This window comes from Pelmatolapia mariae, linkage group LG22, assembly GCF_036321145.2.
Source record: "Pelmatolapia mariae isolate MD_Pm_ZW linkage group LG22, Pm_UMD_F_2, whole genome shotgun sequence".
In the NCBI taxonomy this organism is placed as follows: Eukaryota; Metazoa; Chordata; class Actinopteri; order Cichliformes; family Cichlidae; genus Pelmatolapia; species Pelmatolapia mariae.
The window spans coordinates 35,503,076-35,513,190 of record NC_086245.2 but is presented as its reverse complement, the minus strand read 5'-3'; positions in this window follow the sequence as shown (position 1 = coordinate 35,513,190).

Here is a 10,115-nt window from a genome sequence, read left to right as displayed (position 1 = left end):
AATGTTGTACCAGTTTTAGGGGGAAGGTAAACTTAAACGTGAGTGTAGCACGCTTTCCTCTCTATTAAACGTTTTTCCTTCCTGCTCTGCCCAAGTGCTTACTCATTGGGGATCGTATGATTGTTGGTGTTTGTAAGGTATTATAGTGAATGACAGCTTAAGAATTTAGATGTCTAGACAGTGTTTAGTTAGAAATACTGAAGCTTTAAGTGCTATGATAAGGTGGGTCATCGGGACCATGTGAGACAAAAACAAATATCCAGTATCTCAGCCAGGGTTTTATGTATATACACGATCCTTGAAATGAGGAAATGTTACAGTAAACAGTTTTTTCAAGTTATTAGGTGAGAGATGTGAGAGAAGGGACATACATCCAGTACACGTGTAGCAGTGTAGGAGCCTTCCTTTTTAGCATTGGACGAGACAGAGTGCTGAGAGGCTGGGACCAGCTTGAGGCACCAACAAAGAGAGAATTAAATGTAACCAATCAGATAGATCACAGTCTCATATAAAACTTTGTACACCGCTAAGCTAAGGTACTCTCTTTTGGGAAGACTGGCTGCAGGTAACTGTTTCACAGCGTGTGGTTTTCTGAACAAAAAAGATGCATGTACATGCTCATCTTCTATCATTTAATGCTTTAAAAATACATTTATCATTTATCATAAGTCTTTTAGCTGAGATGGTGGATAAACAAACACACTAACAGTTTCTTTCTAGTATTGTTGGGGCTTTAGCTTATAGTACAAAGCACCATAAGGCAAGACACACAAAGACACAAAAAAATGACATTGGGCCACTATAGAGCATGACTGTGTAGGATCTTACTTCCATTGGAAACAAATGCATGTTTACTGAGTCATGTGGCATTGTGCACAGACTGCTGGCAGCTATGTCACATACTGTATCCTGTCATGCCTCGCAGTTTCTATTTTCAGTGTTATCCCACAGCGCAGTTCTGGGGAGCTGCTTTGTCCCGAGAAGGGACAGAACTTGTCCTCATTATTTATTATTTCAATTATAGCGCTATAGCCCGAGTACTGTTTGACTTTGATGTCGTGTCCTGTAATGTTATGAACTGTCTATGACAGTAGATGCTTGGTAAGCCATAACTGTAAGGGCGTTGGCTAATAATGCCCAAGAGATGAAGTTCAGAAGAATTGTGGAATTAGTTTTAGACCCAGTAGACCTGCTAGGACAGTGTTTGCTGTCAGCTCAGCGCTACCATAAATCAATGAAACAACAGGAAATACAAATGAGCAAAAACAAAACAGAAGAGTAACAAAACAAAACAAGGCACCACTTGGTCTCAGGTTCACATGTGGAATATTTCAGTGGTTGATTCAGTATTTGGGCAAAAACACAGATCTTTTAGCATCTTTTACAGTTGCATGACAAACGCTTCACATTGTGTATTTTTCTGAATGAATAAATTGACATTAACATCAATGTACACTCAAAACACACATTTGAAGGGTGCACACCTGCATAATAAAGTCACACTGATCAAATCACTCTGAATGTCCAGCCATAATAAATAAAATCAAACCATTAAGTCCACAGGACTCTCACTAATCAGAAGTAAGCAATAGTAAAAGAAACAACAGGAACTTTTTCTATTCAGATTTCTAAAAGCACCAATTTGAAACATTATGACAAGAAGCAACTTTTTTACCCATAAAGTATGTTTCACATTTACCTTGGTGTGGTCAGAGTAACAGCGTGTTACAGGAGGTCAAGTAAAAAAGAGAAAGGGCGCTGCTTTTAGTTCACCTGTTTGTCTAGGCAACCCATATACCAAAGACCACTGGAGGGGCTGGGGTTGGCCCCAGACCATTTCCCCCCACTTTTCGCCTGTTTTCTGGTCAAAAATATACCAGCTTCAAAAATAAATCATTAAACATTGATCCATACACCAAGACTGCAGTCTCTCCAATATGATTGGTGTGAATACACACCTATTTTTTTTTAGTCTTAACCTAAATCTAAACTCTGATTTTACCAGTTTTACTACATGATTGCATTATGATTAGTCAGAGTAACAAAACCAAGCATAATCCATCAATAATTAAAAGCAGTCTTCTGGCCCGATACCCCAGAGCCCTACAAAGATGAAAACTTTCTGGAGTTCATGTAATCTTCTCTCCCTAAAAGAACTGAATATAATTTTTATATTTATATTTTTATATAACTTTCTTTCTGGCTCTTGGCGAAGGCGGTCGCACTCTTCTCCTCTCCCCTTCCCTTATCTTCCCTGCTTAGCGTCTTGTGTCCTTGTCTAGTCTCGTCTATTTTTTTACTCTTTCCCTGGAACACTCTCTCACAGTCTGTTCTCTAAAACCTAAAAGATGTATTATGGATTTGATCAACTGGTCCCTGAATGCAATTGACACCCTCTTCTCAACGAGAAGTCTGGGCTCGGGTGAGCCTGAGTGTCCTGGAGGTACTTTCCTGCCGGATACATGATGGACGGGTGGCATAACTGGAGGGCCATGTGCCTGGCGGGACTGTTGATCGAGGACGCTGAAGATTTCCACCTTTTCGGAACCATGATAACAGGGTTCTTGCTGATCGGAGCTGGCTTGGCCCTGGCTTATTGAAGATTAAAGAAAGTGGAATCGGCTCTTCAAAACCTCACAAGGCTGCCCGCTGGGATTGAAACGATGGGACGAGTGGTGAGTTCTCAAAATGGGCTCATTGAACGCAACACGGATAAGATCTTGGAGAAGCTCGAGGCTGCCGTGAACACTCAGAATAAGACCGCTGAGCGAAAACTGGATCACATCTTGGAGAAGCTCATGGGGGTCGTGAGTTCTCAGAATCTGCTCTTTGAGTGCAAGATTGATAACATCATGGAGCGCAAGATGGATAAGATCATGGAGAAGCTCACGGCTCTCCAACAGGAGATTGAGAGACCAGTGTCGGACTGTTAGAACAGCTTTGAAATTCACATGAGTTGTTCGCACTAAAGTAAAAACCACCATCATTTCATGCGGCTACCACTTTGGCACCAGCTGTGATCTCAAGGCTGGAGCTGAACAAAAACACCCTGATAACAGACGGTGCTTAGACTGTTCTTCCTATCCTACGCAAGGCCACCTGGGTTGGCTGGAAGACTATTTACTTAGCCTAGCAGGGTGAAGGACACTGTCTCAGCTGAACTCTGGACACACACACACACATACACTGATACACTCTCATCCCCCCTCCCTTTCCAAACGCCTTCGATGCTTGTCCCCTCCCGGGGAAGATGGCGGTCGACTGGACCAGCGCAGACATGCTGCAGGACCGGATGCGCTGTCTACACCGGCTCTCTCTTACCCTTTACCCGCCCCTGTTGCTTGTCTTGTGTTTCTATGGTGCATTGATAGTCATGTGCTTTTTGTGCTGAGGTGTTTTTTTCTGTTATCAAACTGTTCTCCCATTAGGAGCCCAGTCTGAGTGGAGTTTTTTTCTCCTCCTCCCACCTTATGTTATGTATTTTCATTGTCTTTTCCTATCAGCCTACCTCTCTGACATGTCTCCCCAATGTGTTGTTTGTGTAAAGTTTGGTCAGAAGGTTCCTTTGTAAGTGCGCATGCGCCATTAGCGTGCTGCCTGCTGTAACCCATAATTTCCTTTGGGATTAATAAAGTATTCTGATTCTGATTCTGATTTTCACTACTCAAGCTAATGCAGAATTTATGATCCCACGATTCTGCTGCTTTTCTATACAGACAGCGTATGGACCCCCTACGAACGTGCTCACATGCATCCTTCCAAAATCCCCACTGCTCGTTGCTGGACGTGGATGACCCAGTTCGACAGAAAATTGCCAGGCCAACAACAAGAAGAGCGAGAATGGCCCACGGACCGGTCGTATCACATTAGGGCTGGGTATCATCACTGATTTCTAGAATCGATTCAATTCCGATTCACAATTTGATTCAATGTCTTGATGCATTCTCAATCATCCAGGTAAGTAAATCCAAAAAGTTGATTCTGTTCATCTGGATCTGGTTCATCTAGTTTTAGTCATTGTGTAAATGTACTGTTTATAAGGTTGGGGAAACCTGCAGTCAACTGAGACTGAAGAAGTCACCTGGATGAGTGACGAAATGTTTCTCCCACTGAAAACGTTCAGATGAATCAACTTTTTGGGATTCGATTCAGTATTGACTCAGGCAGTCAGAAATGTTATAATTGTGATCATTTATCAGTACTGACACTGTGAGACTTCATTTGAGGTGTGAGCATCATAGCAGATGACTTTGTGTCAAAGTAACTGAGGATAAAACATGAAGCAGATTTTCCTGGCCTGGCTTTTTATAGCAGATAAGAAAACCATGACTCAACATTTGAACATTACCTGATGCTGCTGAAGTGAAGCAGAGCAAAGTTACAGAGGTTTTATTAGAGACACAGCTAAGTGTTTTGCAATTTGGCAAAATATTAAAAAGTTTAAATTTCTTCGGTATTGAACAGCAGAAATGAGGCTTTCTGCTCGGAAGTCAGTTAAAAACACACACACAAAAAAACAGTGGCTGACAGCGCTGTACACAAAGGTAGACTGGTGGGTAATAAGCACGTGAATAATGCAGAAAACAGAGATTTGAGATGGGAAACTGTTCTTGAAGTACACTGAGAGAACAGGAAGTGTGATTTTTATCGTGGTGGAAGCAAAACAGCCAAAGTCAGAGGGAATTCATGACGATGTTTCTCAAACGTGAAGTGTAGTTTGGATCTTGCTCAGTAGCGGTTTTTGATACGGGCGACACGGGCGGTTGCCCGGGGCGGCATCGTGGTGGGGGGCGGCATCACGGGCATCGGCAAAAAAATAAATAAAAATAGCTCGTACTCATGCTGCCCCGACATCAGCCAGCGCATATTGGGAATGTCGTAGGCACCGATCGGGTTTCTATCGCCCATTAGCTGGGAGTAAGGGCGCCCTCCGGTTGCGAGGTGCGCCTGCTGCTTGCGGCACAGGGAGGAGAGGGCGGGGCGGCGGGGGATTCTCTGGCTGGCAAAATAAAACAAAATAAAAACAAACCAACAACACGAAAACACCAGACATTATGATACAGACTTATAATTTGCACCGATGTTTTTTTTGAAATTCTATACGCGAAAAGTGAGCGCGAGAGCCCTCGGTGCGCCTGCTCGCTGCTGAAGTCAAAGTAAACTTTATTGTCATCTCCGCTACATACAGTCCAGTATATAGAGAGACGAGACGACGAGGCTCCAGTTACAGCAGTGCAAGTAAACAAATAATAAATATAAGAAGAGTAAGAAAATAAATATACACTTTAGGACCAGGGGTAAAGGGATCAATAACAATTTAAAATTTATAATTTACAGCTTGATGATTTAAAGTCTCACACACAACACATCGAAAGGGGAGGGGGGGGGCTGCTTTCAAATAGAGCACATTTCATTCATAAAGCTGTAAATCCAAGCCCATTATGTATTCATGATTTGAATCCTGGGTTGTGCGAAATCCCAGAAATAAACCCTAGACAAAGCGATTCTGTGAACTAAGGTGTAGATCTATTAGGTTATGTTGTGGCGATCCTCGGGTTCCTCGCCAGAGGGAGTGTTCGCCCAGGGCGCCAAACAGGCTAGGACCGCCACTGATCTTGCTGGTTCAGTAAACTTTGGTCAGAGTGATGAAACCTGCAGCTTCAGAATCTGTGAGCTGTCGGCTTTCAGCCCTGACGACGTGTCTGTGTTCGTGCCATTGGGTGAATGTTCCAGGCTCTGTGTTTGCATCTTTGTGCTCTCATTTGCTGTTTTAGCTGTTTGGTGGTTGTTGAAATAGTTCAGCGTGAGCTTTAACCTGAGATTCTGGCGTTTCTTTCAAAATACATTTATATTTAAAAATCTATTCAGGATTTAATGAATTGATATCGCTTTATTCAAGCTAAAATCAATTTGAATTGGAAAGTCGATTATCAAAACCCACCCCTATAGTGGACAGGGATGGGAGGTATATTATTCTTGTGGGGGAAATCCATTCTACCCCAATAACCCTGCTGAACATATACGGACCAAATAACGATGACCCTAAATTTTTTAGAAAGGTCCCAAAAATTGTGCCAGACATTTCTAGCACTAATTCAATTACTGGTGGTAACTTATTTAGATCTTCCACTCTGAGAATAAAATCCTATACTGAAAATATGAAACTAGTTGATATTTGGCAGATTTTTAACTCTTCTGGTAACGAGTACTCCTTTCATTCCGAAGTACACAATCTTTACACCGGGACAGATTTCTTCTTAGTTGAGGGGAAACTGTTGCCATTTTCTTAGAATTCCAAGTGCCATCATATTGTGATCTCTGACCATAGACCTGTGTCCTTCACACTTAGACCTTCTGAAAATATGACTAACCACTGGCTACAGATGTTGGAGATTTAACCCTCAACTTCTAATAGAGACCAAGCCCTGCTATCATTTGGAAACAAACAAACAAACTCTTCTTTGAAACGAATGATTAGGAGGATATTTCTCCTACAATCTTATGGGAAGCCCTTAGGCCTATTTAAGAGGCTGTATTCTATCTTACCAGTCATCCCTTAAGAAACACAATAAGAGATGCAAGCAGAACTAGAAGAACAGATTCGCTGATTAGATAACAACCTTCCCAGGAAAAATACACTGAAGCACTCAGATATAAGCTCAATAAAATTCTGTCTGACAAACTCTGTAGACCTTTTACCTTTACTAAACAATAATATTTCAAATTTAGAGAGAAACCACATAAGTTATTAGTAAAGCAATTATGAAAAATTTAAGTGAGAGGACTATTCATTAAATCAGGAATAGGTATCATCCTCACGTCCCATAAAGATATTAATGATCAATTCAAACTTTGTACATTTCTGAGCTAAAAACGCCGCCTTATACAATCCAGTCATCTCTAGATAGACCGCAAGCTCTCTTCAACTAAGTGAAGAGGACTGTGAGGCCTTTAATACAGCCATAACATGTGAGGAATTATTAACAACTATTAGGTCACTGCATAATGATAAAAACCTAAGCCCCGATGGATTTAGTAATGAGATATATAAAACGTTTGGTCAGCGGCTTGCTCCCTACCTATGCAAATGATACACCCAGTCATATGATGATGACAAGCAGCCACAGCACTAACACAGCCCATTTTCACTCTACTCCTCAAAAAAAGGGAAGGAAAAGAAGCGAATGTCACTGGTACAGACCAAAAAATTCTAGCAAAAACATTAGCCAAAAGACCATCCACCATCCATCCATCCACTTTCCAGGGTCGCGGTGGGCACTGGAGCCCATCCCAGCTGTCTTAGGGCAAGAGGCAGGGTACACCCTGGAAAGGTTGCCAGTCTATCGCAGGGCTAACACACCTTTTCTATAACCAAGAATCCTTGTGCCATCTCTTTCCAGAATATTAAGAAAATTAACCGTGACACCCTTTCTACTGCCTTCTCTAGCTGTTTGCATTTTAATAACCTGCTCACCCTAGAGCAGGGGTCGGGAACTCCAGGCCTCGAGAGCCGGTGTCCTACAGGTTTTAGATGTGTCCTTGATGTGTCCTCTCCAGCACAGCTGATTTAAATGGCTAAATGGCCTCCTCAACATGCCTTGAAGTTCTCCAGAGGCCTGGTAATGAACTAATCATTTGATTCAGATGTGTTGACCCAGGGTGAGATCTAAAACCTGCAGGACACCGGCCCTCCAGCTCTGGAGGTCCCCACCCCTGCCCTAGAGGATTTGGCTTCCTATTATAACCACAGTTTCAATAATATTTTAAACCCTGTTTCCCCACTAAAAACCAGGTCTGTATCATTTTCCCACTCAGCACCCTGGTCTACATCTAAACTCAGGCATCTGAAAGCAAAAGGTCGACAGCTTGAACGTCTCTATAAGAAAACTGGTCTCTCTGTCCACAAGGAAATGTTTAATAATCATGTTTTGCATTATAAGGAGTGTATCAGTCAAACTAAATCTGCATACTACTCGACCATTATTTGTTCGAACGAAGATTCCCCTAAGATACTGTTTTCACTGTTTAGCTCTTCTTTTAGAGCACCAGATCCTCTCCCTGCTCACCTTTACTCATCTTCCTTTTGCGACTCTGTCATTTTTCTCTGAGAAAATCCACAAAATACACCAAGTCCTGGCCTCTAAAGTTGCCTGTAGTTCTCCCTCTGTAATTCCTCTCCCATTGCACTGTTTTTCTGCTTTCCAACTTCCCTCTGTCACTGATATTTCAGATCTCATCTGTAAGTCAAAATCTTCTACCTGTCAGCTAGACCCCATTCCTACAGTTTGGGTCAAAGCCTGTCTACCCTCTCTGCTTCCCCTCATATCTGCTATCATCTACTCTTCAAGCTTCAACGTGTCCAGAACTCTGCTGCTCGTACTATCACCAGGACCCCTTCTATGCACCACATCACCCCCGTCCTGCAGCAGCTTCACTGGCTCCAGGTTAAATACCACATCAATTTCAAAATACTTTTGTACACATTTAAGGCTATCCATCATCTCTCCCCTTCATACCTCTCTGACCTGGTTCAGATCACCGTTCCTTCTCGGTGTGTCAGATCCTCTTCCTCTCTTTCTCTTTCCCTCCCTTCCCCCCCGGCTAGCCACCGTAGGGCGCAGGGCTTTCTGCTGCTCTGCTCCTCGACTCTGGAATTCCCTTCCTCCTGATATAAGAAATATCACCTCCCTGCTGCTGCGGAGCCTGGGGCGGTCTGCTTGCCTCCACCCTGGGGGAAAGGGTAACATCTCCTGGGTCTAGGTGCCGTTTCCCCCTCTGGGGTGAGGGTACCTGGACCCGGGGTATAGAGTATGTTTGGGGAGTGTGATTGTGTGTACATGTCCATGTATGTCTATCCCTACGTTGGGTGAGTGCTGAGTGTTTGTATATGTGTGCATGAGGGTGGGAATGCATGTTTGTGTCTGTGTGTGCCTGTTTGTCTGTGTCTATATGTCAGGTCGGGTCTTAGACTCCACCTCTCTGGGAACTCCCAGGCCCTCCAAAGTACGGAGGCCTATCTCCCCTCACCACACTCCCTGCTGGTGACTGATGCCCTCAGGGGTCGGTGCGTTGGTGGTTCTTGGTGTCCGGGGCTGGGCGCTCAGGTATGTACCAGTTGCTCGGTCAGGCCTCTTCCGGGGCAAAGGGGGCCCTCGAACCTCCGGCCTCGGGGCCTGCGGCTCGGTTCACTCTGGCACAGCTGGCTGCCGGCAGAGCCGGCGGGCACGCCAGTGCAGCCCCCTCTGGCTTCTGCTCTGTGGCTACTGGGTGACCCCTCGTCTGGGGCTCTCCTCAGCTCTTCCCAGGAGGGTGGCACGGATGCCCCTCCGGTGGTACTCCTTGGGCTCTCGCACTCTGGGGCCTCTGGATGTCTGGAGCCTGGATCTCCTCCATGCCTGCTTCATGCCCTGGGGGACGGGGCTATGGCCCTCTACATCCTCTAGCGGACCGTTACATGGGGAAACCTTTTGTATACAAGCGCGCTGATCCACACAGGTGTGCACACGGGTGTTGACTGTTCATAGACATAAACTACACCTTTCTTGGCTGCTATTTCAAAGCACATTGTGTGCTGTCGGTCCTGCGTGCTACACAACAACATTCAATATTTAGTATTTACTGCTGTTTACACTTAGCTAGATTAATGCGATGGTGTTGTGTTTAGTATGTTGCTTTGTTTTTTTTGCTTGTTTTCTCTTCTTTTTCTCTCAACAGGTGATCCAGGAGATTTTTTTTTCCCCTTTCTCACTGTCCCTCTTCCCTTCTGTTTTTCTTTTCCTTCCTCTCTTTCTTTCCCCTTTTCCTATCCCCCACTCATGTCTGTCCCGTCTGTAACAACTGAAAATAAAATAAAATAAATAATAACAACAAAGGTCAATCAAATGGACCAATACAGCAAGGCTGTGATGATCCATTTGGCAAAGTAAATCCATTGGGTATCCTTGTTGGTCTTCAGACAACAATTCTGACGGCCAAAGAACCAAATGGGACAGACAAAAAAAAAAAAAAAATATCACCTCCCTCTCTCTTTAAGTCTAGACTTAAAACTCACCTGTTCACAATAGCCTACTCCATATAACCTTTTCCATTCTGCTATTTTAAATTTGCTCTACGTT